Consider the following 23,209-nt stretch of genomic DNA (forward strand, 5'->3'; position numbering starts at 1 on the left):
TATTAAATTATGGTTTAACAACGTCTCCGACTCATCCACCCATGGGCGTATGGGTTCAGGTTTCTTTTTGGGTGTAGGAATTTAGGGGTTCTCCGCACCCACAGGAAACCCCTTCAAGAGCTTACAAAATGTATTAGATTAGTTGTAGAGTGTTAATATTGAAAGTATTGATATCAATGCACACCATGATGCGTTTGCACATAGTAACAAAATCATATCGCTATTGTCAAACTTCCCCATCACAAACTCTCTGTTAACCCCTATCCCAAAGTATTTGGTCAGACAGGATCGGAGACCTAGGCCTGGGGTAACTGACAGGTCACAGGTGGAGAAGCATGCAGCTGGCAAATAAATGTGCAGACAAGAAACTTAGATCAATCCCACAGATAGGCAGCGACACCACAATGGTCCCAGGAGATTGGCCCCAATAAAACACATGTGGCCAGAGTGGTGCGTGCATTCCCAAAACACCATAAACTTAGATGCCACATGGAATTAGGAACACTTAGACAATCAATACACAACAACACGTAGTGATCAGGCCAGACATCTGAACACATTACCTACTGGCCCTCATTCTGTCCACACAAAGGTCGAGGCCCACCTGCATATGGTGTATGGATCTTGTTTATGACTCCAAGCCAACTGGTCACAGTCTTTACTCCAAATGGAATGTTGTAATCATTTTATTGTACTCAAAGAAATGTATAAACATCACTCAAACTTATAATACACTAAGTGACAGTCCTCAGACCCTGGTTCTCTAACAGCTCTCCAGGCTGCAATGTTTAATTAAACAAACAGTTCCTGTTTTGCCAAATGCATCTTATCTTCTGTTTTTTTTTTTTTATTTTTTTTTTTTTAAGGTAAATTCATATTCGAGCAACATTTTGGTGAGCCAAGTGTGCTGATTGGTTGCTCGGACCCAACTGTGACCGAAGGAAGGGGAACCCACCTGGATCTGCGGAACAAGAAAGACGAGCAGACTCACAATTGATTGAAAATTCTGCTCAATCCATGGGGCGGAGGTATGTCCTCAAGCTGCTGTCAGAAGGGTAAGAGACTTAGTCCTACCATTTGGCGTGTGGCAAACTAGGAAAAACGTAACCCGCAGCAGTCACCTTTTTTCAATAGCATGCTAGGAAAGGTTAATGTTGTTTTAAATATTGTTTTGGCACTTGGACCACTGGGTGTGACACAGATGATACGCATAGGCCCTCAGACCCCACCAAGATCATCTGCGGCGTCCCACAAGGCTCCTCGCTCAGCCCGACTCTCTTCAATGTCTACATGAGCCCCCTCGCCGACATCGTGCGCAAACACAGTATCATCATCACCTCCTATGCCGACGACACTCAGCTGATACCTTCCTCACCAAGGACCCCACCAGCGCCAAGACCAACCTGCAAGATGGAATGAAAGACGTCGCAGATTGGATGAAACTCAGCCGTCTGAAACTGAACTCAGACAAAATGGAAGTCCTCATCCTCGGAAACACTCCGACCGCCTGGGACGACTCCTGGTGGCCCACGGCCCTTGGCACCGCACCAACCCCCTCAGACCACGCACGCAACCTCGGATTCATCCTGGACCCACTTCTCACCATGACCAAACAAGTCAACGCCGTATCATCCTCCTGCTTCCTCACCCTCCGCATGCTCCGAAAGATCTTCCGTTGGATCCCCGCCGACACCAAAAAGACAGTGACCCACGCCCTCGTCACGAGCCGCCTGGACTACGGTAACACGTTATACGCAGGAACCACCGCTAAACTCCAGAAACGTCTGCAGCGAATTCAAAACGCCTCCGCCCGCCTCATCCTCGACATACCCCGCAACAGCCACATCTCCGCCCAGCTGAGACACCTGCACTGGCTTCCCATCAACAAAAGGATCACCTTCTGTCTCCTCACCCACGCACACAAAGCCCTCCACAACAAGGGACCCGAATACCTCAACCGCCGCCTCAGTTTCTACACACCCACCCGTCATCTTTGCTCCGCCAACCTCGCTCTCGCCGCCGTCCCTCGCATCCGCCGTACCACGGCGGGTGGGAGGTCCTTCTCCTACCTGTCGGCCAAGACATGGAACTCCCTCCCCACCAACCTCAGGACCACCTCAACTAACCTCCTAGAAAGAGACTTGATGGCCAAACTAAACAGGACCATTAATTTCTCAGAAGATGGGACAATGACCTGCTCAACTCCTGGGGTTACCCCATCAAGACTCATGTCTTTAACCCGCCCACGCTACACAGACCGGCTGATAAGAGCGACACCCACTGACCTGACAGCCTTCACTTAGACTGTCCTCACAATCATTGCCCACGCACCCGGTCTACTGGGTCGGAGACTACAGCTGCCCTGCGAATTTGTGTTCTGCCGTGAGGTTCACCCATGGGACAGGTTGCTTCATACATTTTCTTGTCCTGTAAAATAATCTACTTGTCCTTTTGGTGCCATGTAGCTCGGCGACACTCTACTTCTGTAAATACCTGTCAATTCATGAAATACATTAATCTGCATTAATGCAAAGACATATACCATGGGTGTACTTTTGTGACTTTCTTTAAGAACTTGGCCCCTTATTCGGTCTGGCGTTAACCAAGACGTTTTGTTTTTATTAAAATTCTATCTCTCGCTCTATCCATTTATCAGCTGGTTTCACTGTGAGTGATAGCAATCTGCTCATTCACAAGGAGCATATCGGCACACACAGTAATTCAGTTCAGTGGCAGGAACTACTGGGTTAGTTATGTGTTTTTTGAGACCAAGAAATATTATTGACAATGTTTGTTACAGTGGTGAGGGCTCGGCAGTTCCCACAACATTACAGTTTTACAAAAGCTAAGTTAAAACTCTAACTCTTGCCATCCAAGCATTGCACCGTTTACACAAAGAGACATGCGTAAGGAGGGAGGTGCCCCTGAGCAGGAGTGGTTCCCAACCTTGTTCTCCTGGCTCCCCCCGGTGGCTGACTGGACTGTGCACATAATTGTTGCCCATTTTCACATTGTTATTGTGTAGCTTTCTGCAAGTGGGGGTTTCCCGCTTCAAAAATGCAGTCCTCAAATTCGGTAGAATATAAGTAACTATGGAAGTAGGACACTAAGCCCCCTAATAATTCGACTGTCATGGAGTATGGGTTAGATGGTATAGCTGAAAATTCAACTAGAGGGTGGGGTGGGGGGGGTGTTAATATTGAAAGAATCAATGTCAAAATTCACATTTGACCAACAGCTGCACTATGTATATTTAGTTATGTATCTACCTATTCACAGTATTCGATTAAGCCAGTGTTCATTAAACTGTATAATGGCAATGAATACTACTTAGGTTGAAACAGAGTCAAAAAAAGGAGTCAATATACCATGACACTCACACAACCGGAAAACTACAGTAATCTACCCACCTCTAAAAATTTTACAAGATTTTCACTAGGCTAATGCAAATAAGAAAATGTACATCTTAATGATATTTTCTTCCACTGACAAATCCTTTAATCTTTCTACTCTAGTTTTCTACTGTCTTTTGACTCATTCCAGCCACTTTTCTAAACAGCTCAGGCAAACTGAAAGTTGCCTGAGTGAGGGTGGTGGAGAGGACCTGAGAGATGAGACGGCCAGGGTAAGTAGATGGGAAATTGTATTATCTTAATGTGAGGGGTGCCCCACCTCTAGAATGCACTCAACACTGGGTATTCTTTTGTTTATATAGATATATCATTAAATGATTCTTCTTAAACATATCTCTTTCAATAAATCATTTTTTAATTCCAAACATGAATCCCATATGCTTTTCAGCCCTTCCATTAGTCCCCTTCATCACAATGTTATAGCACTGAACACCAAAACAAAACAGAGATATATTACATTTTCCCCTTAGGCTTAATCTTGTGTATAAACAAGCTTTCATCATAACATTGATTGCTGCGGTCATACATAACCCATATGTTTAGATTTAAGAATCTCTCAGTTTTTTAATCAGCTAGGCAATCAGCACAACTCATTATCCAAAGACACTATAGGATCCACGTTCTGCTTTTCTGTTTGCAGTGGTAAACATGAGATGTCCATTTCCGCAACTAGTTAATTTTCATTGGGAGATTTCTGTAAGTCTTCCTTTCATTTCTGAATACTATTTGGTTATACTGCCATAACATTTTTATAAGCTGTTCCAAAAGGCAACAAGTTACTTCTTCCCCACAAATAGACTAAATTATTCCTATAAACCAATCTAATCCATTGTGGCAAGAAAATATATCCACCAAGTACTGTGTATTCTGTGTTTATTTGTCACATTTCCCCTACGAGGAGGTTGCTTCACTACTTGGCACACTAGAAATCTAGCTGGTGTGTGGTTGTATGGAGCTAAATGTCTTGCCAAGAACATGATGGCAGCCAGGTCATCCACTAGCAAACCATTTAACATGTTATGTCCAATCCCTCTCACTGGTTCTTAAAAGACCTTGATTGCTGCTAACTGACCCCCAAGTGTGGAAACCAACAAACTAAAACAGACACAATCAAACAGAAATTGGATAGTGAGGCCCATTTACAGATCCAGTTAGAAGGGGCGTGGAATTGATATAGCCCTACGCCCAGGATATGTTGTTTGGGGTAAAGGACAACAAGTTTTTATGTTTATTTTGTCTTTTGGACAAGTAGGCCCAACCCCCACAGCACAAACCCTTTGGCTGCCAGTTTACAGGTAAGGGAACTGTCTGCAGTTGAGGTAATATTTGTGTGTGTATGTTAATGCTGTTCAAACTTATATTTATGGTTTATTAATGCAAAGCCTTTATTATTAGCGTGAGCGCTCTAAATAAACGTTGTAAAGTCATGCTGCACTACTGACAGTGGCTCCAGTAAAAATGTTTACAAATGTTTGAAACGTTTAACAATATGACAATATGTATAATGCTCTTAGAATGCTCTGTGATTAGATGCAAATATCTGCAAAAGCTTGCAAGCAAGATTGATGATTCTTTGTTTCAAAATAAAATGTTCAGAAATAAATTGTAAGTAGGAAAAAAGGTTTTGCTAAATTACGGTGAAGTTTTAGGTACTATTTCTTTGAAGCATCATTTAGTAAAACGTGTTGATGCATCCTAGTATTTAAAAAAAATATTCACAACGGAAAAATCGGTGTAACCATTTTCAACTAGATTATGGGAAACATGAAAATAAACAAGCACTGGCAAAGCCAACCGATCCGACATTGGTTGTCAGTCTTTTGGTTTTGTCAATGCCGGTCTTGTTTTGACATGGTTTTTTGTAACACTTAATTTTGGTGGAAGCTGCCAGACCCTAACCATTGTAACAAACATTGACAAAAAGTAGAAGAAGTTTTTTGGTCTCAATAGTTTTGGGTTAATATTGCCACAGTAGTTACTGGCACTGAACAAAACTACTTTGTGTGCCAATATGCTCCTTGTGGAAGAGCAGATTGCTATCACTCACAGTAATGCCAGCCGATAGTTGGGTAAAGAGAGAAAAATAATTTTAATAAAAACAAAGAGTCTTGGTTAACGCCAGAGCTAATTAAGGGCCCAATTACAAAGTCACAAAAGTGCACCCATGATATATGTCTTAGCAATAATGGCTTTTATGAATTTACAAGAATTTACAGAAATAAACCAGGAAATCGCATTCCCAGAAAATAATTGTGAACTGTATTTTAGCAGGAGCAAATATGCATGTGTAGATTTGCTCAAACAAAAATCTATTGAGTGTTTACAAGTACACTTTCCCCCCAACCCTAGAAGAATGTCTACTTCTGCCCTTGTCAGGAGTAAGTTTCCTACCTTTAACAGTATGAAAAAAGATTAGAGAGGAGCAGGCAGAAATCCTAAAAACATGCAAGTCACTAAATTTGCACAGACTCAAAAGCATTCCAGCCCTGGAACTATTACGTACTGCTTCCTCCAGCCCCATTATTTAGATCTGCAGAAAGGTGGCAAAACAAGGAAATTGCTATAGCAGGGCTTGAAACTGATAGTTTTCACTCCTGCCTCATGCGAAGTGTTGGCAGTGCGCGGCCACTCGCTCTGACATTGCACACATCCTCTGCGAATGCCTTTCGAATCAGCAATTCTGGGCACCAGTCTGATCCACTCTAGGGGCCTCCATGGCTCTTTAGACACCTCTCTTCCCCTCTCTCATCATCCTTCATGACATGGGGGATTCCCCGGACTTATCAAGACTGCAACGTCGCCTTCAACAAACGGCCCTTGCGACCAACAAGCTCTGCATTCTTCGTCACTGGAGATCTCTTATTCCACCAACCTCAGAGAAATGGACTGTGGCAATGATCCAGACTGCTGCTCATGAATGTGTCATTTATGGCCTCCAAGACCAGTCGGCGTTATTCACACACACATAGGCGCCCTAGCTCGGAAACAGCTCTTAGCACTCCCCATTACCAGGGTCACGAGAGACAATGTGGGCACCCTGATGCCCCACTCGCCTTTCGCCCCTCCCCCACCTCCCCGCCTCTCCCTCCTGCACCTCAATCCTGCATTATACCCCCTTTCCTACTTCCCTCCCTCTCACCCTTCCTCTCCCACCTCACCCTCTATTTCCAACCTTCGCAGTGTTCTTTTATTCTTATACCCCCCTTCCTCTTTCCCAACCCCTATACCTCCCTCTCCCCATTCAGACCCACCCGGATGCTGAAAGCTCTGTCCTTTCCTGGGGCTATCACATTTCTACCACGTTTCTGCACACCCACATATGTCACGACCTCGCCTCAGGCTTGCATGCCCCCTATGCGCCCCTTTTGCTAACATACCACTAGACATTTTCACCCATCGGCCCGGATGCTTCTTACCCCTACTTAATAGTCTATCCCCTTACACCTGCTTGCTGCACCCATGTCCCCTCTCCCTGCTTCCTCCCTCCCCCTCGTCGCTTTTTCAGATTTTGTCATAAGGCTTTACCCTGTAGTGCACTGTATTTCAGGACTGTTATATTCAATCAAGAAAAAAAATACAACACAAAAAGAGAGAGGTTATTATCAAAGCTCTTACATAATGAGATTGCTGCCATAATTTGTCGGCGCACTACATGCAACCAAAGCGACAAGTAGATTTTTTTTTTACGGGGCAAGTAGATTTAAGAAGCAACCTGTTCCATCGACGAGTAGGTATTTTATTAAATTCCACACCCCTGGTTAAGTTTATTTTGATTGTCCAGTTAATTAAAATCTTTACAATAATGTACATCAACAGAAAGCAGATCAATTTAAAAAATAAAAATATGACAATTTGTTTCAGTATTTGTGGTGATTATTGACAATTTTGCTTAAATGCCTAAGGCCTTTAGAATAAATTACAGCAGACAGTAAAACCAAAAATACACGTTGATTTAAAAGAATATAACACCTTGCATCAACCTTTGTGGCGGCTAGAGACAATTTCAAACAGGTACAAAGAGTCGTCGTCAACAGATAAAGTGCAGAATGCAAGTTAAGTTGTTCTGAGGAAGGATGAATCCCCAGGTAAAGTGGAAATAATTCATTGAAATGAACTGGGCACATTCAGTCTATTTTTTAGAATAAAAGGTTAGAAAACATAGAATGTGGCCTTAGTGCAAACATTTCGTTAAAATGCAGGACAAGCAGGTTCAGAAGTGCTGGACAAGACCACTACATACATACAGGTTAGAAGACAGCTAGAGAAGCATAGCAAGCACTGTTGTGTTGTTGGCCATAAGCCATTAGTGTAGATAGTTCTAATAAAACCTGAATTGCCGAAAATGGACAGGTGATTCATTAAGGTGAAAGATGCTCTAAAACCTGTAAGCAGAATTAATAACTCAGGTAAAATCTGCATCACCTACTAAAGTGCAAATGATTTATAAAAGTGCAAACTGGACACATTCAGCCTTTTTACCGCAGGAGAGAAAGAACAAAACATGAGATCGAGGTGAAAACATTTTAATAAAGTGAAGTTCAGGCAGGTTCAAAAGTGCCGATCATGGCCACCAGATGCACAGTAAAAGAAAAGATTTGAGAGAATTAACAAGCAACTCTAATGCTTTTAGGCCATCAGCCATTGAAATAGGTTTGTTAAGGCCAGCATAGCCGTAGAAATACAAATATTTAATTAAATAACAAGTCTCAGTAAGTTTAACAGATACGTGGACACAAAAAAAATGAAAATTAGTAATCAACAAATGTTTCTAGGGCAATTGAACAGGAACGTTGTAGAATGACTATCACACTGTATATTTTTGTTTTGGAGACCTACACTTTCCTAACATATGAAAAAGTAGAGAAAGAGAGAAATCATTGGAGAGTAGAATCGACACCTGCCATAACACAGAAGATCTCCTTTGTGTAGCAATAGCAACCTTTAGACCAGAGAAAATCATGACAAGAGAAGTGAAGAAGGGTCAGCCATACTAATGTCAGAATGCAAGTGAATGTCTTCTGTTTAGAAGGAACAGTTGCACCAGAAGTAATCTATTCTTCCATAAATGATGAGAAATAGTGTGCAATCCATGCAGTCAACACGGAATGTGTTTCACCAATAACATTCTGACGATGCTCGATCCCAGTTTTCATGCTGGAGTGTAGTGTGATGGAGGCCTGATCTCTAGCAGTATGCTGGACAAGAATTCATATATGCTTTGCATTTGGTGCAGAGCATCTTAACTTACCTGTCTGCTCTACTGGGGAACCTTCAGAGAGGGTGGGACATGCTTTGAGATTCTTAGGTTTAGTTTCAGTGTGGCAACATGGTTCTGAATGGATAGAAGATTTTAATTAAAAAAATAAAGTTTATTTAGACTAGCTAATTTGCTGAACTGATACAATACAGCATATATACCACCTTTTTACGGAGGTTAAAAATTGACCGAGGCCAATAACCACATCTAAAAAGTTAATATTTACCTATAGATTCAACTTGATGAGATTTAGCATACTGCTTTAAAAGCAAGAGTTTTAGAATACTTCACTACAAACCTAAAGACACTAGACAAATCAACAATACATGAGAAGTTACTATTGTAAAGACAGATACAGATCCCCTCATTACCTTTACACTGGTTGACAGTTTCAGGTCTGAAAACAAGTGAGTAAATCCTATGTGAAGTGTTAACATCTTTGACCTCAAAGCGGTAATAGCCATATACAGGAATTGAGCTTCATTCCCCAATGATGATGATGTCAGAGAAAAAGAGGATTTTTCTCCCACAAGAATTTCTAAATCTTTCCTAAAGAAGATCCACAGAGCTGACTCCCTCTGTACTTCTTTCATGGGATTCAACTTGTAAGAGACAACTCTAGCTAGTTTAATATCAGTCTCTGTAACTCCGTTTATCCCTTTTACTAATAACAATGCCCGCTATCTCCCACTCACTTGACTCTCTTACTAACAAAGTTGGGAAATTTTCAGGTACTCACTGCAGGATAGTAGATGCAAAAATGTTATTAGATGGAACCCCGCTGAATCGGACCATGAGCTTGGTTAAGTTTCACTAGTGCCTATCCCGGTGATCTGCCCAGTTAAGGTTACTGGAGTAGGTAAGGAAAATAGGTATCATTTCACCGTCTCAGCTTTTTATCACCAAGGTACCATGAGAAATTTGACTCTTTTTTCCTCAAATACCCAGATTTTCATCGTATCTACATTTGTTGTTAAAGGTTTTTTGTACGGTAATTTTGTAGAGTTCCTAAATTCCTCTGCAGTCCGATCACAGTATATACTATCAGCACCAGGTTTGTCTACATATAAAAAGCAAGGCATTGTATCTGTGCATCTTATGGGGGGAAAAAAAGAGTACAATCTTTTAAGATGCAAAATAAAAATCAGCCGAATATAAACTAAATAAATGTTATTTCCAAAAAGCTAAATAGAAGATGAATGGCCAAAAAGCACTAGACAGTGCCAGTCGGAAACCCCTCAGACGTTCAGTGCCCCCTCCCTCACTTTACTATAATATACTCTCAAAAGACAGGTTCAAGCCCAAGTAATTCATTATTCCTCATGGATTACAAGGACAATTTTAATCATATTATTTTCAGTAATTTTTATTGAAGAACATGAGCCATTTATGTTAGAGCACAGAGGCCCCAACGTGTTCACAAATTAATCTACGCTGGACAACATAAGCCAGCACATGTTTTACTGCACTTACATATTAGAGTGGTAGCTTCCTTGTTGTAATGATGCTTTATTGACTGTACATTTAGGATATCTTTCACAGGTGAAAAATCAACAATGAAATTATACAGGAAAGAAAAGGACATAATGTAAAGTGTAGAAAAAGGGAGAAACAAAAAAACTTGTTAAACGATTATGTAATATATTTCTCTGTCAGTCAATCCTCTCCTGACACAATAGGTCAGACAAGGTAAAGGGGAGGACTGTGGTCCTGTATTTTGTAAACTTTGGATAGAAAATGTCAGGGGTTTCGCATTTGGTATACTGAAATATAGAATTGATGCCCCCCTCCGGGATTGTACAGGCCAGTGTTCTCCAAGGAACTGCTCGGGGGCTACTGGTAGCTCTCAATATACCACTGTGTACCCCACCATATGTAGCCCAACCTAGTAAACGAAAATCTTTGTTTTAATTTATGTAGGTTTCCATAAATGAAAATGATACATTAAAAAGGTATAATGTTTGTATTTTCGTAACTGTTGTTTCCAGAAAATATAATTAAAGCTAGTACTTCAACGTTATTTGTACTGTGTTGGAGACTATTATTGCTGATATTCTTTGGGTTTTTTGTTCTCATGCTTGCACTACTTTAGTTGGAACAAGCTGAAAGGACAGGGCATCACGAGAGATTGCTAAAGAACAATATGATTCTTTCTTGTTAGGGAATGCAAGCCAATCGCCTCTATAACTCAGAAAGATGAGACACCAGCAGTCAGTCCACTTTGGAGTCTTTCAGTCCCCAGGGTTGATGCTCCCAGTTTCAGCACCCAAGTGGGCCTGGGTTATTTTCTCCAAGGACAGGAAGAGTTTCAAGTGGGCCTCTGTTACCTCCCGTAAGGGCAAGAAACAGCTCCAAGTGGGCCACTGTTTCTTCCTGTAAGTACCAAAATAGCGCTAAGCGGGACGCTGTTAATGCCAGAAAGGCCAGAAACAGCTCCGAGTAGGTCACTATTCCCTCAAAGTAGTCCATCAACTAGTCCATTTTTTCCAAGTGCTCCAATAAGAACTCCACCGGGGCCTACAATTGATAAAAGTGTTCCTGCCAGAAGTCCAGACACAAAAGAGAGAATATTGCGGCAAATGTGGCCAATGTTTCCCAATATAACATCCAAAAGAGAAATTACGCCTCTCAGCAATTCTTTGAGTGTCCTTAAGGCTTAAATTAAGGAGTCCACCAACACCATCATCCATATTCCTCAGAAGGGCATCTGGTGAGGTGTGCAGAACATTGGAGAGCTTTTTCACATTAGTAACCGAGTCATCTGCTGTACATTTCATGAGAACCTCTCTATTCTTTGAGGTGCTTCGCATGGCTTTCTGATAGTTTGCGAGAACGATCTTTAGAGGATGTCCATGTGAATAGGTGTCTTTTTTCTCCATTATGTATTGTGAAGGTTCAACAGGAGGGTAAAAGGCTGTGGTATGAGACTGAAATGGTTTGTAGGACCATCAATGGGGAAGGAAAAGTATGAACCTCTCCTCTAGGACTCTGCTTCTGTTCACATTAACGGAGCAACTTCAACTTCTAGCAGTTGTTCTTTTTCTTCATGACCGTGACCAAACACGAGAGTGCTCCACGACCACACCGCTGTAATACTCTGTGGTTCCTTATATTCATTCTTTGATGCCAGGGGAATTGCATGTATGACATGTAACAGGCATTCAAAATTGCAAATGATAAAGCTTTTTCTATTACATTATTGTTGGAGACTTTTCAAAATGTGCTGGGGTAGTCACTACTAGTAATCCAGCAAGCCATGTCTGAAGTGGTCACTATTGTAATGCTGATCATTTGTGCTAGTAGCTCTGGATGGCTGTCACAACATATTACAGAAAAGGTTGGAGACCCCTGGTACAGGCCAACCATGCAAGACAGACTGCACAATTGAAGTTTACCAACTAGTTCTAGAAACTTCTTAGGAGAATAGAATCTGGGTGGATTACATCTGATATTAAATCTCAATATTGTAGCAAAATATTTTCTTTTTTCCTCAAATAATGTATTTATAACGGCAATTTCTTCTAGTTTATGATGAAACAAAGGATTAGCATGTTTTATCAAATCACTTTGACTGTTTGAGCTGAAATATAGAGTCAATCTTAGGATAAGGCTGTAGCGATCAATGGCCACTCAGTTCTTGCTGTAAGATTGCTTGTTTCTACAAATCCCATAAAGAAAAATGGGGAAAAATATAGAGTCAACTGAACATGACTGCAGGCCAATTTGAAATGTTTGATCAGGCAGCAAAACTAACTATGGCCTTTGAGGCAGGCCACTCCATTATAGGCTATCAATTTGCATATTCTATCTGGTAATTCTGGGTTTCCACAAATTGAAACGTTTCCAAGTGAAACATGATATAATTCCAAATTATCACTCAGTGAACGATCAAACCATGATAGTGACAATGTCAAACTGAATTTGCCGGGTATAATAATTAGCACTTTAGGGTAAACAGAAATAATCCTAACAATATCTCTTTCCATAACTGCATTTAGATTGTCTTCTAGGAATCATCTGAATTGTAGTTGTATATTTTTACTGCCATTGCAGCTGAACTTTTTGATCTAATGGAGGATACGTGAGCAATGCAGACCAGACCTATCTCCAGGAGACCCTCTTCAAACAAATGGTGAGTGCATGTACTTTCCAGGGGTGGATACTTAAGTCACAAGAGTTCCCTTCATGGTAGGAAACATTGCTGAAAAACAACATACCCAATTTATTTGAATAATTACAATACAATGTGTCATACCTATTCTTATGTTTGACAAGGTTGTTATGAAAAGAACTATACTGCTCTTCATCATTTGCTATGGCAACAAGTAACTTTTGCCCTTTGGAAGACAGATAGACAGTTTTAAATCTACTGAATGATTCAAGTTACCACTAATATTCCAAAGAGGTGTTTAATCATATTATTAGGCCAAGGCTAACACTCATTCCCATGATAACTTGCAAACGAGTACACATATTACTAAGTTCCTGAAAACAAAATGCATGTTTCTACAATGTGTTGTCTGCCCCTCCTTTGCTTAACCCCCTTGCATAATATATGGGTTGCAATGGAGTCCATCTGGTCCAGATGGGTTGTCCAAAGAGAAGACGTGTTATTTAAACCAAAAATGCAATATAGTAATGCTCATAAGAGAAAAATTGATTATTCCAGTACTTTTACTGGAAAAAAAACAAGTTTTGCAAAAAACAGAATATGTTCATATGCTGAACAAAAAAAGTATCCAAATCTGATTTTTTCGATAAAAAGGAATTGGATGCTTATAAATCCAATGATGATAAAATTTGTCTCAAACACTCTGTATAGGCCACATCTGCGTTATATCACTGATCTAAAATTACCAGTCTTTGGAACAAAACTTTTTCTATTATGAGTATTAATATAGTGAAATTTTGACCTCAAAAAACACATGTTGTTTGTCTTTAAAGTGACGTGATTGGAGGGTCGATCCCGCATAACGTTTTTGAGGTTGTAGTGTCACTTAGTCTCCTCTGAATCTCTCCAATTGTTCATTTATCTCCAAGCCTATCCTATAAACATCTAGCATGTGGGTTGACATGGACAACAGCATTCACAAATAGGTGGATGCTACTCACCTTTATTTAAGGCTCTCTTAGGTCCCCAATAGCATCTGACTGAAAAGTGCCAGACCACCATTCAAGCTTGAACATGCAAGTCCTACCTCAAATTGAACCCTATCTTGACAAGAGTCCCTCTTGATCACCAGCAAGCAACTATATGTCAGCTAACTGACTTCCTTCTACAGAGTAAATCTGTTTCTACCACAAGGTAACTTCAGAACTGCTGTCCAAATAGTCTTACCACACTTGATTAGTGCATCCCTTCCCTCAAAGATTAGACTCTATACATATACGTGGGTAAAGATTAAATTGACAAAAAAAGTGGTCAATGCCTTGAAAAAAGAACAAGAACAAATACCTGAAACAATGATGCTTATGACCATCCCTCCACTATTTAACCTCTATTTCGAAGCCATCAATGAAGCTTTTATCTTGGCAAAACCTGCCCCCCTTACTCACACCCCCATCACTCAAAAAAAAAAAAAAAAAAAAACATCTGGCAGGCCAGAAGATCAGTATACTACAATATGCCGATGATGCAATCCTATAAAACCAAACAATAGGGGTGCAAAGGTCATTGAACGAGTTTGCCACGTACAGCAGAAACAGTAATGACATCAAAATAAACACAGCCAAAACTAAGATCATAATCTCTGGCTGTGAAATAAATGAAAGGTAGATAGCATATTGACAACGCATTAGAGTTTGACTCAACAAAAGATGGAGCACTTCGCTACCAAGAATGTAATTTAAAAAAGCAGCACAATCACCAAACATTTCTTTACTTATTGAAGAATTTTATGGGGCTAAATATATCCATACTATGCAAGGTTATAGGGTGCAAACTAGCACCCATGTTATAAGTTATGGTTGAACATAAAACCGCCTCTGATAACGGCATGACGAGGCTCAGTGCAGCACATACCGGCTTCTCTTCCGTCTTCCAGGCTGCATTGCTCAAACGGCTACACCTGGAATTTAATTTGAGATTCTAACCTCACTGTGCCATGCCTAATGAGGCTCCCCCTAATATGCGGCAAAGTCCCCTATAGCTAGCCGAATCTGAAGAGTAATCACCATGGAAGTCCTACCTGGAGTCATCCCTCTGGGGCCTCGAAGCAGAAGAGATATAGGATACGGCGCTTCCGAGCAAACTAACAGCTTCACTCTTATATAAGCAGGCAAAACTTCTGTCTTCATCACTTAATATGGAGGAGCTCAGCAAAAAAGCCCGTGCCAAGATAGTCACAATTTATGCCCTACCTACCATCCAGCTATACTTTAAGAATCGCACCTGAATCATTAATGGGCATCTTACGTGTATGCAACAAACTTCTCACGCTACACAAAGCTTGGCTCGGGCTGCATTTTATCATTTTAAATATACAAACTTGTAACACTGCAGTGGAATCGTGCCTGCAGGGTGAATCATGCGAGCTACAGCAGGATTCCTAAAATTCAAAAAGCAGGCAACCGAAGAGCTGACTAGAGCAGCTCCAGATGATTAATGAGGAGTTCCAGCATCTACTATCTAGTATGACAAAGGATTAAGCCATAAATACCCGAAAATGAACTAAATGGGATGTTAGATTGAAACATTAAGAGAAGGATGAAGGCATGCTGATCCTGATAAAGGGAAAGACGCATATCCTGAACTTTTAATGGTGTGGCCAGGCCCAATAACTGTTGGGGGCGCAATTTATGATGTAGTACAATTAAATATCTGTATATATTTCTCTTATAGTAAAAGCGCAATATCTTTTTACTTTAAGAAATTATAACAATTTCAATTAATCATACAATAATTATATTTCTATCTAAATATCCCTTCCTCATCACAAACAACACTCATAGGTCACATTCAAAGAACACTTTTCATACATGTTCCTCATCAAAGACCATAGGAATAGATTCAAATTTTAGAGAACTTTACAATCTCCCTCCGCACACCCACATCAGAAGTACAGCACTGCAGAAGTACCCCGCATCAGGAGGACGCTCCTTCTCCTACCTCGCAGCCACCGCCTGGAACGTCCTACCCATCCACATCAGACAAACCACCTCCCTCACCAGCTTCACGAAGGAACTGAAGACATGGCTTTTTTAAACCACCTCACCGGTATACGCTACACTGCCCCACCCACCCCCCAGCGCCTTGAGACCCTAACAGGTGAATAGCTGCGCTTTAGTAGCATTGATTGATTGATGATATCTTCAAGGTCTGCTGCTTCTTTTAGAAAGCAGTCAGTTTGAAACCCCACTGTATCTGGAAATAAAGATCAAGGCATCCATAGGACTGTGCAAGATACAGAAGCATCCTCACCAAACTGGTCTCAAGAACTACAGAAAACCAAAAAAGTCCGGCTTCCAGCAGTTATACTCCAAGGGAGGGGCATCTGTCAGTCATTATTTCTTCTGCTCTTCAAAAAAAAAAGATAAATATTATGATTGTCAAGCAAAACCTCGTTCCAGTGTAAAATCTGGATTGCGTAAGGCAACCATCCCTCAAAACCTCCTGCTGAAAACAAATCCCATATCCATTCAGCTGAGTTTACCCACTGTGACATCCCAGCCTCCTTCTCAGTACACTTAACCCAGCAGTAATGACAGTCAGCTATCGACCGCTAATTCTTGATGCACGAAGTCCCTGCCATCGTACATAGCGCTGCTGCTTTGAAACTACCAACTCACATTGCTACTATCCTGATAAACCGTCACTACCCACCCCACAGTTCAAGCTCACAATACTGTGTGTCCTCTTACATTGAAATTAACTTACGCAGATGTATATTACACACCAGCATATTCGGCATTTTCTGCTTATTAAAAATAAGACTGTGTTCCTCCGCACAATAAAAACAAATTAAGGTTTCAAGACATACACAATGAACTTGTAATCAGAACACTACACTGGTGAATGGCAGTGCGATTCTTGCTCTACACCACCTTGCACTGCTTTGTAATTTAATCACAGTGACAGCCAGGACTGGGGCTGTGACAGTCAACAACATCCCTCTGGAAGGGGGCTTGCAGTACTGTATAATGTCACCTGCTTCTCCCCACACCTGGACAGAGGGGTACACAGGGCCCACACAGTGACAGCCAGCACTGAGGCTGCGATAGTTAACAACATCCCTCTGGAAGGGGGCTTGCACCACTGTATAATGTCATCTGCTTCTCCCCACCCCTGGACAGAGGGGTACACAGGGCCCTACAGTGACAGCCAGGACTGGGGCTGTGGTAGTTAACAACACCCCTAGGTCAAGGGGCATGAGTTACTGCATAATATCACCTGCTGTTCCCACCCCTGGAGAGGGGAGTACACCGGCCCACACGGTGACAGCCAGCACTGAGGCTGGGGTAGTTAACAACATCCTCTGGGGAGAGAAGCTCCAGTTACACGTCTGTCTGCACCTGTCGGGGCAGTGGCACTCTGAGGGAGGGCGTGAAGTATGTCTGGGGGAGAGGGGGGCGGGGGGGGGGGGGGGTGATGTGTGTCTGGGAGGAGTCTGGGGGGCGGGGGGGGGTGAACATCTGTGAGGAAGGGGTGGGGGAGTGACTGGATGGGGAGGGTAGCCTAGGGGTGCTCTTACCGCTCCCTGACAGTCCTCACCCTGGCCTGCCTCCTCTCCACCCCGGCATTCCATCTCAAACGGTCACTCACCGAGCGCGCACACGTCGCCCGGGGCACGCCCTGGGGCCGGTTCTGTACTGACTGCTGTCACTGCCAGGCTGGGGCCGGCGCGGCTTCCGGGAGCGGACCCTGGCAGCAGGACTGGGCAGCCGGCAACTCTCGCGAGATCTCCGGCAGCGCCCATTCAGAGGAGAGCAAGGGCTACCGATCTCGGCCAGCGGCGTGCGCTTCAAGCCTCGCTCTGGTTTATTAGAGCATCTTTTCCATTACCTCAGTAGGGCGTTTGCAAGTACCGAGCCAAAACGTTAGATATAAAAGAGGGACCGGCATAATAAATGCACAAAAGCCGTATACAAACTTGACTACGGTAAAATGCATTATCCTTATAACGCCTGCACCAGAAAACTTATAAGCTCAGCCCTTTTATCCCCGTATACATGAGAACCTATGGTAGTTGTCATTTATTAAACATTTTATTGAAGGAAAACACGAATAAAGCAGCAATCGTTCCACCGCAATATCTATTTTAAATCATTCTGAGAAAAAATATGTCCTTCATTATCTTTCAAGAGAAAAGGTTAATTTGATACAAGCAGCTCAAGCAATATCAGGAGGACTGCCATTTCAAGATGGCCGCTGTATTATTATACACCGATCGGTGTAGTTCCCGCTGAAGCTCTTTGGAAACTGTCATCAGTGCCACGCTTGATTTTACAATGCGCATGCGCTTTTGGTGCCGGCGCTTAATGGCTGGGAAAAATACCGGGTATGAGCTTGTCTGCGAGGTGTAAAGATTGAGCAGTTCTAAGTTATTTGTTTCTTCTAGGACTCTGCTGCATTTCACACGGTCAAGCACGAAATTCTGAATTGTCACCCTAAAGCAGCGAATGGGATTTGAAGGCATAGTCCTGAACTGGGCACATTATTTAATCCCCCGCTGCCTACAAAAAACAAGCATTTGCAATGCAATGAGTCTCACGTTTTCTCGAGTTCGAGCTATTCGCATTGTAAAGTCCTAACTGGACTTTTCTTGCCACATACATTGAGAATGAAAAGTAAAACAGTTTACATAAGCGAGCCGACTCAAAGCACCACGGCCGCCTTGAGCATGAAGGAGACACGCAAAAGGAAAAGTAAGTTTGCTGACATTTAAACGTATCGCAAATGTGCAATTATCCATGTAACAGGGTTGACAGCATAGGCAGTAACAAAACTGCAACAAGGAGGGGCAAACGTAAAGCATTTACCAACGATAACAAGATTTTTTAAAGGCAAGCCCACGAACGAGTGATAGTGATGTGTGCAATGGGCAGTGATGGGCATGCAGAGGGCGTGGTTAAAAGCCCACAGATCGAGTACAACACGTCAGAGAGTAGCAAGCATTGGCAAAGCCAATTAGTCGTACCTTTGCAAGAGCTATTGGCTTTGTCAATCTTGTTTAGTCATGTTGTACAGCAGCATACCTCCCAACTTGCAAAATATTTTCATAGTGTGAGGAAGGGGCACGGTCTTGGAGGGAACGGAGCCGGTGCCAAAAGCTAAGAGGCACTCTGCCCCTTACCAAGTTCCCCACCCCTTCCCAAAAAACAAGGGGTCATCCAGGCTGTGGCTGATGTCCTGGGGTGTTTTCACACCTTTTATGGACATTCGCTGCTTACAACCTCTGAAAACGAGATAGAAACCACACTTTACAGTGGTTTTCAACTTGTTTTCCCTTCCACCGTGTGATGTGGGCTGCTCAACAGGTGACCGTGTGAAGAGACCCAAAATCGTGTCACACACTGTGGCACTGTGTGAGTTGGCAGGCCTGCAGCAGCATGGCTGAAAATAAAAGGGAAATAAAGCTCTACCTTGCAACCATCACTGACAATGTCACAGCACTATAATTTTTGTTTAATTTCAGCCAAGCTGCACAGCAACCAGCTCAAAATGCATGCCAGTGCTATTGGTTCTGTGAATGCTTGTTTAATTAAGTGTCCAAAACAGAAATCAGATAGGCCAGACACTGACAAGGAGTCTACCGCTTAGCCTAATGACTGCTGACAAAACAGAGTTCAAGTACCAGACCTAATAAAACAGCTCATTGAGATAAGCCACTGCAGAACAGACTTGAGGCACATGATTAGAAACCCAGAGTGACCTTGTGTTTTCCTTTTTATGGGCGAGCGCAAAGCGCTCCGTCCCATGCTGTAATCTCTCTTTGGGCTTTCAACCGCACCCATGTCATGTCAGTCACTTTCATTGGTTCGTGGGCTTGCCTTTTAAAATCTGCTTGCTTTCATTTGTGAAAGGCCAGCATACGTCATGCCTTTTCCGGTGTTTAGCCCACCTACACAGCACCAGTAAACTACTAAAAACATGCGAGGCTCGATGTTTTCAGCATGGTTTCCGGACTACTTTATCTGTTTATTTTCCATGCAGCGTGATCGCGCTGCGTTTTTTTTTCTTTTAATTTGGGTGGCAAGAAAAGACCGGTTAGGAGTTTACAACACTAATAGCTCTAACTCGAGCAAATGCGAGACCCGTTGCATTGAAAATGCTTGTTTGAGAAGCAATCTACTCAGCCCTTGTGTATTCCATTTTTTTTTTAATTAGTGCTGCTTAGTTTATTTCAATACTATTAGACACTAAAGACCAATTCAGTTTGTGGTGCTGTAAGTGGAACATTTATTGAACCACCTGTATTTGGACTGCTGAAACAGCAGCTCAGGTTTGAACTACAGTCACAGCTGCTCCAGCCAGGGTAGAAGAAGTGTTTTCCTGAAGGTCAGCCGTCCATCTAACTGCTGTGCCCAGCCCCTTACACGAAGGACTGCAAAGCACTACTGCCAGTGGTAAGTGGACAAACACTGAGGCGCGCCCCCACTTACGAAGTTCTTTCCCGTAAAAAGGCATTTTCAGGCCTGACTGGCAAGATTCATTTGCAGCACACACCAGAACAGAACCTCGCTGCACTCCCCGCATGTCCCTGCTGAGATGGAAACACACAGAAAGGACAAGTGTGTCAGGAAAAAGGGACAATGCAACAAATAGAAACGAAACCTTGCTCTGCTGCCCCCACCAGCACAGCAACAGTTGGACTCGCTCCCGTTTGTGTCTGTTATATGTTTACTGAGTGGGCAAAAACAAACACAAGGATCCATAGATGGGTTTTATAGAGCGCTTTCACGCTAGCATAACCAGAATACCATATTCAAGATGACTTGGCGAGTTTATCGATCGCCGCTGACATCTGCAGTGATCTGAAGGTCATAACTTCGAATGCCAGGAAGGCAGTCTCAGACCTCCATCCTTCTGGATAATTTAAACACCACTGAATTTAGTAATAGCACTATCTGTTGTTTACAGCGCTCCGAAACACAAATGTGCGAAAATAAGTGCTTTATGAAATAAGCTCTTTTGTTCCTGCATCTTTGGTCTGTCTGTGGTTCTTCGACCTGTTTTAAATGAATGAGCTCTATCCCGGTTGCAATTTTAACTTGAAATCAACACTGAAGTAGCCCACATTCTATGCTATTGCTTTCTTAAAATAGTTTGTTTTCGAAAAGGGCTTGCAGCCCATACACCAAACTCTTTCTCCCGAACTTAGGGCCAGATGTAGGTACAAAACAATTTGCGACTTGCAAATTGCGAGTCATTCCGACTCGCAAATTGCAACTCGCAAACTGGTATGCAGAAAGGTGTCTCAGACACCTTCTGCGACTCGCTGTGGGGGTCGCAAAGACCCACCTCATGAATACTCATGAGGTGGGTCTCAGTTTGCGACCCCATAGCGAGTCTAGGCACTCACGGGGATGGTGGCCTGCTGGAGACAGCAGACCACCATGTCCGTGACTGCTTTTTTAAAAAAGCAGTGTTTTTTTCTCTTTGCAGCCGTTTTCCTTAAAAGAAAACGAGCTGCAAAAAGGAAAAATTCCGAAACCATTTGGTTTCGTTTTTTTCAGAGTAGGCAGTGGTCCATGGGACCACTGCCTGCTCTGAAAAAATATTTTTATTGCCATTCACAAAGGGGAAGGGGTCCCATGGGGACCCCTTCCCTTTTGCGAATGAGTTACCATCCACTTCAAGTGGATGGTAACTACGAGTTGGTTTGCGACCGCTTTCGCGGTCACAAAGCAACTCTACATCGCGATGCAGTCGCAAAGAGGAAGGGAACACACCTTCCTATTTGCGACTCGGAATCACATTTTGCGTGTCGGTACCGACTCGCAAAATGTGATTCTGCATCGCGTAAGGCCTTTTGCGCCTCGCAAACTGTGTTTTTTGCCGTTTGCGAGGTGCAAAAGGCTTCCTACATCTGGCCCTTATTCTCCGGAGGTCATCTGGAAAAATGAAGTATCCCTCATCCGAAATCGATGCCTGCCACTTTAAAATAACCAACGAGAAGTGAGTACAATTGCCCTGCTCACTACACTGGCACACTGCTTCCACTAAGCAAGTAAAACACCGGTGCACACCTAAAAACCAGTGCTTTACGTATATTTCACAGTCTGATCATTGTGATTAACAAAAAAAGAACACAACTGGCTTTATTTTGCTTAAAATAGGAATGACTCTGAAAATGAACAATCTATATCATTCACCCCAAATCCAATTAAAAGGATTGCTTTAAACATCTGCTATTAAAAGAAGCCACACTTAAGAGCTAACATTGTATTGGGTATTACTGCTGGCACTGTAAGACGGTTTTGGAAATAATGAGATATAACATTCCCATTCAGGGAATTCGCTAAACACAGGTCATCATTCACCGCCACACAGATTTACTCCTTCAGCATGCAAATCACCACGAAATAAATTGAGTGTGGGTAAGACCTTGTGTAATGTCACTGGTGCTCATGCAATGTGCTTTAATAGTTTCAGATCGAGTTTGCGCTGTAGGAAGCTGCCAAAAAATATAAGCGTTGGTAAAGCCAATAGGTCTCTTTTGGCTTTATAAAGTTATTATATTTGTTTTGTTTGTGGTGTGGCAGGAGGAGAGGGGCAGGGTACGAGGTATGGCGCTTAAAGGGATATGATGGAGGTCAGCAAAGCCACCAACAGTAGAAGGGCGGCCAAGCATCATGAAGGATGGAGGGCAAGCAAGTCTACGGACAGCGGGGGAGGGAGCAAGAAACACCAAGGACAGTGGGAGGGAGCAAGCAACACCAAGGACAGTGGTAGGAGGGTTGGCGGGGTATGGGGCAAGCACCAGCGGTGAGCTGGAGGAGAGCGTAATGGAGTAATCAACACCAGGACAGCGGGCAGGGGACAGGTGGGGGATGCACACACGTGCACTTCTATAGCGTGCAAGAAGTCAAGTAAAAAGAAGTGCCTCTGAAGCGCGCAACCAGTGGAAGTACATTGGCCTCTGGCAGAAAGCTGTGCTTGGTCCATAGTCCAAGGAGTGGGCCGCCATGCAAACTGTGAAACTGGGAGGCACTGACCAATGAGAAGCAAGGAAATAAGGGTGAAGTTTAAGCCAACTAATGGTGAATAACAAGTGAGCTCTAAGCACTTTTAAAGTTTTTTCTTAAGAACAAATTATCTGCAAGCGATGACAGCGTATGAGCTGTCTCCTGCAAGAACTAACAATCTGGATCTCGGTCTCAAAGCCAGTTAGCCTGCATCATGGAATCCCCCGTGGATCGATCTTCTCCCCAACATTTTTCAATCTTTATCTCAAACTCCTATGTACAATCCTTAGAAACTCTGGCGTCTTCTTCCACCAATACGTCAATGATACCCAAATCTTTTTTTTTTGTTTGTTTTAAATATTTTATTGACATTTTAGGCAAATCAACAAAAACATATCAACCAAAATGTCAA

The 23,209-nt window shown here is 42.6% G+C and overlaps 1 protein-coding gene across 9 annotated transcripts in view; it reads right to left on the reverse strand.

The window, feature by feature from the left end:
* DCTN1 (dynactin subunit 1) overlaps positions 1-23,209 on the reverse strand; it is a 394,031-nt gene that overhangs the window by 242,257 nt on the left and 128,565 nt on the right. For 2 of the 9 annotated variants that reach the window (XM_069208000.1, XM_069207707.1), the window contains exon 1: positions 17,432-17,564. The exons of 5 other annotated variants lie outside the window; for them this stretch is intronic. The gene's annotated coding sequence lies outside the window, so the exon portion shown is untranslated. Of the gene's footprint in view, positions 1-15,778; positions 15,796-17,431; positions 17,669-23,209 lie in introns of those variants that run through there. 2 more of the 9 variants (XM_069208080.1, XM_069207772.1) reach the window with 2 other exon arrangements.

This window comes from Pleurodeles waltl, chromosome 1_1 (assembly GCF_031143425.1).
Source record: "Pleurodeles waltl isolate 20211129_DDA chromosome 1_1, aPleWal1.hap1.20221129, whole genome shotgun sequence".
Classification (NCBI taxonomy): Eukaryota; Metazoa; Chordata; class Amphibia; order Caudata; family Salamandridae; genus Pleurodeles; species Pleurodeles waltl.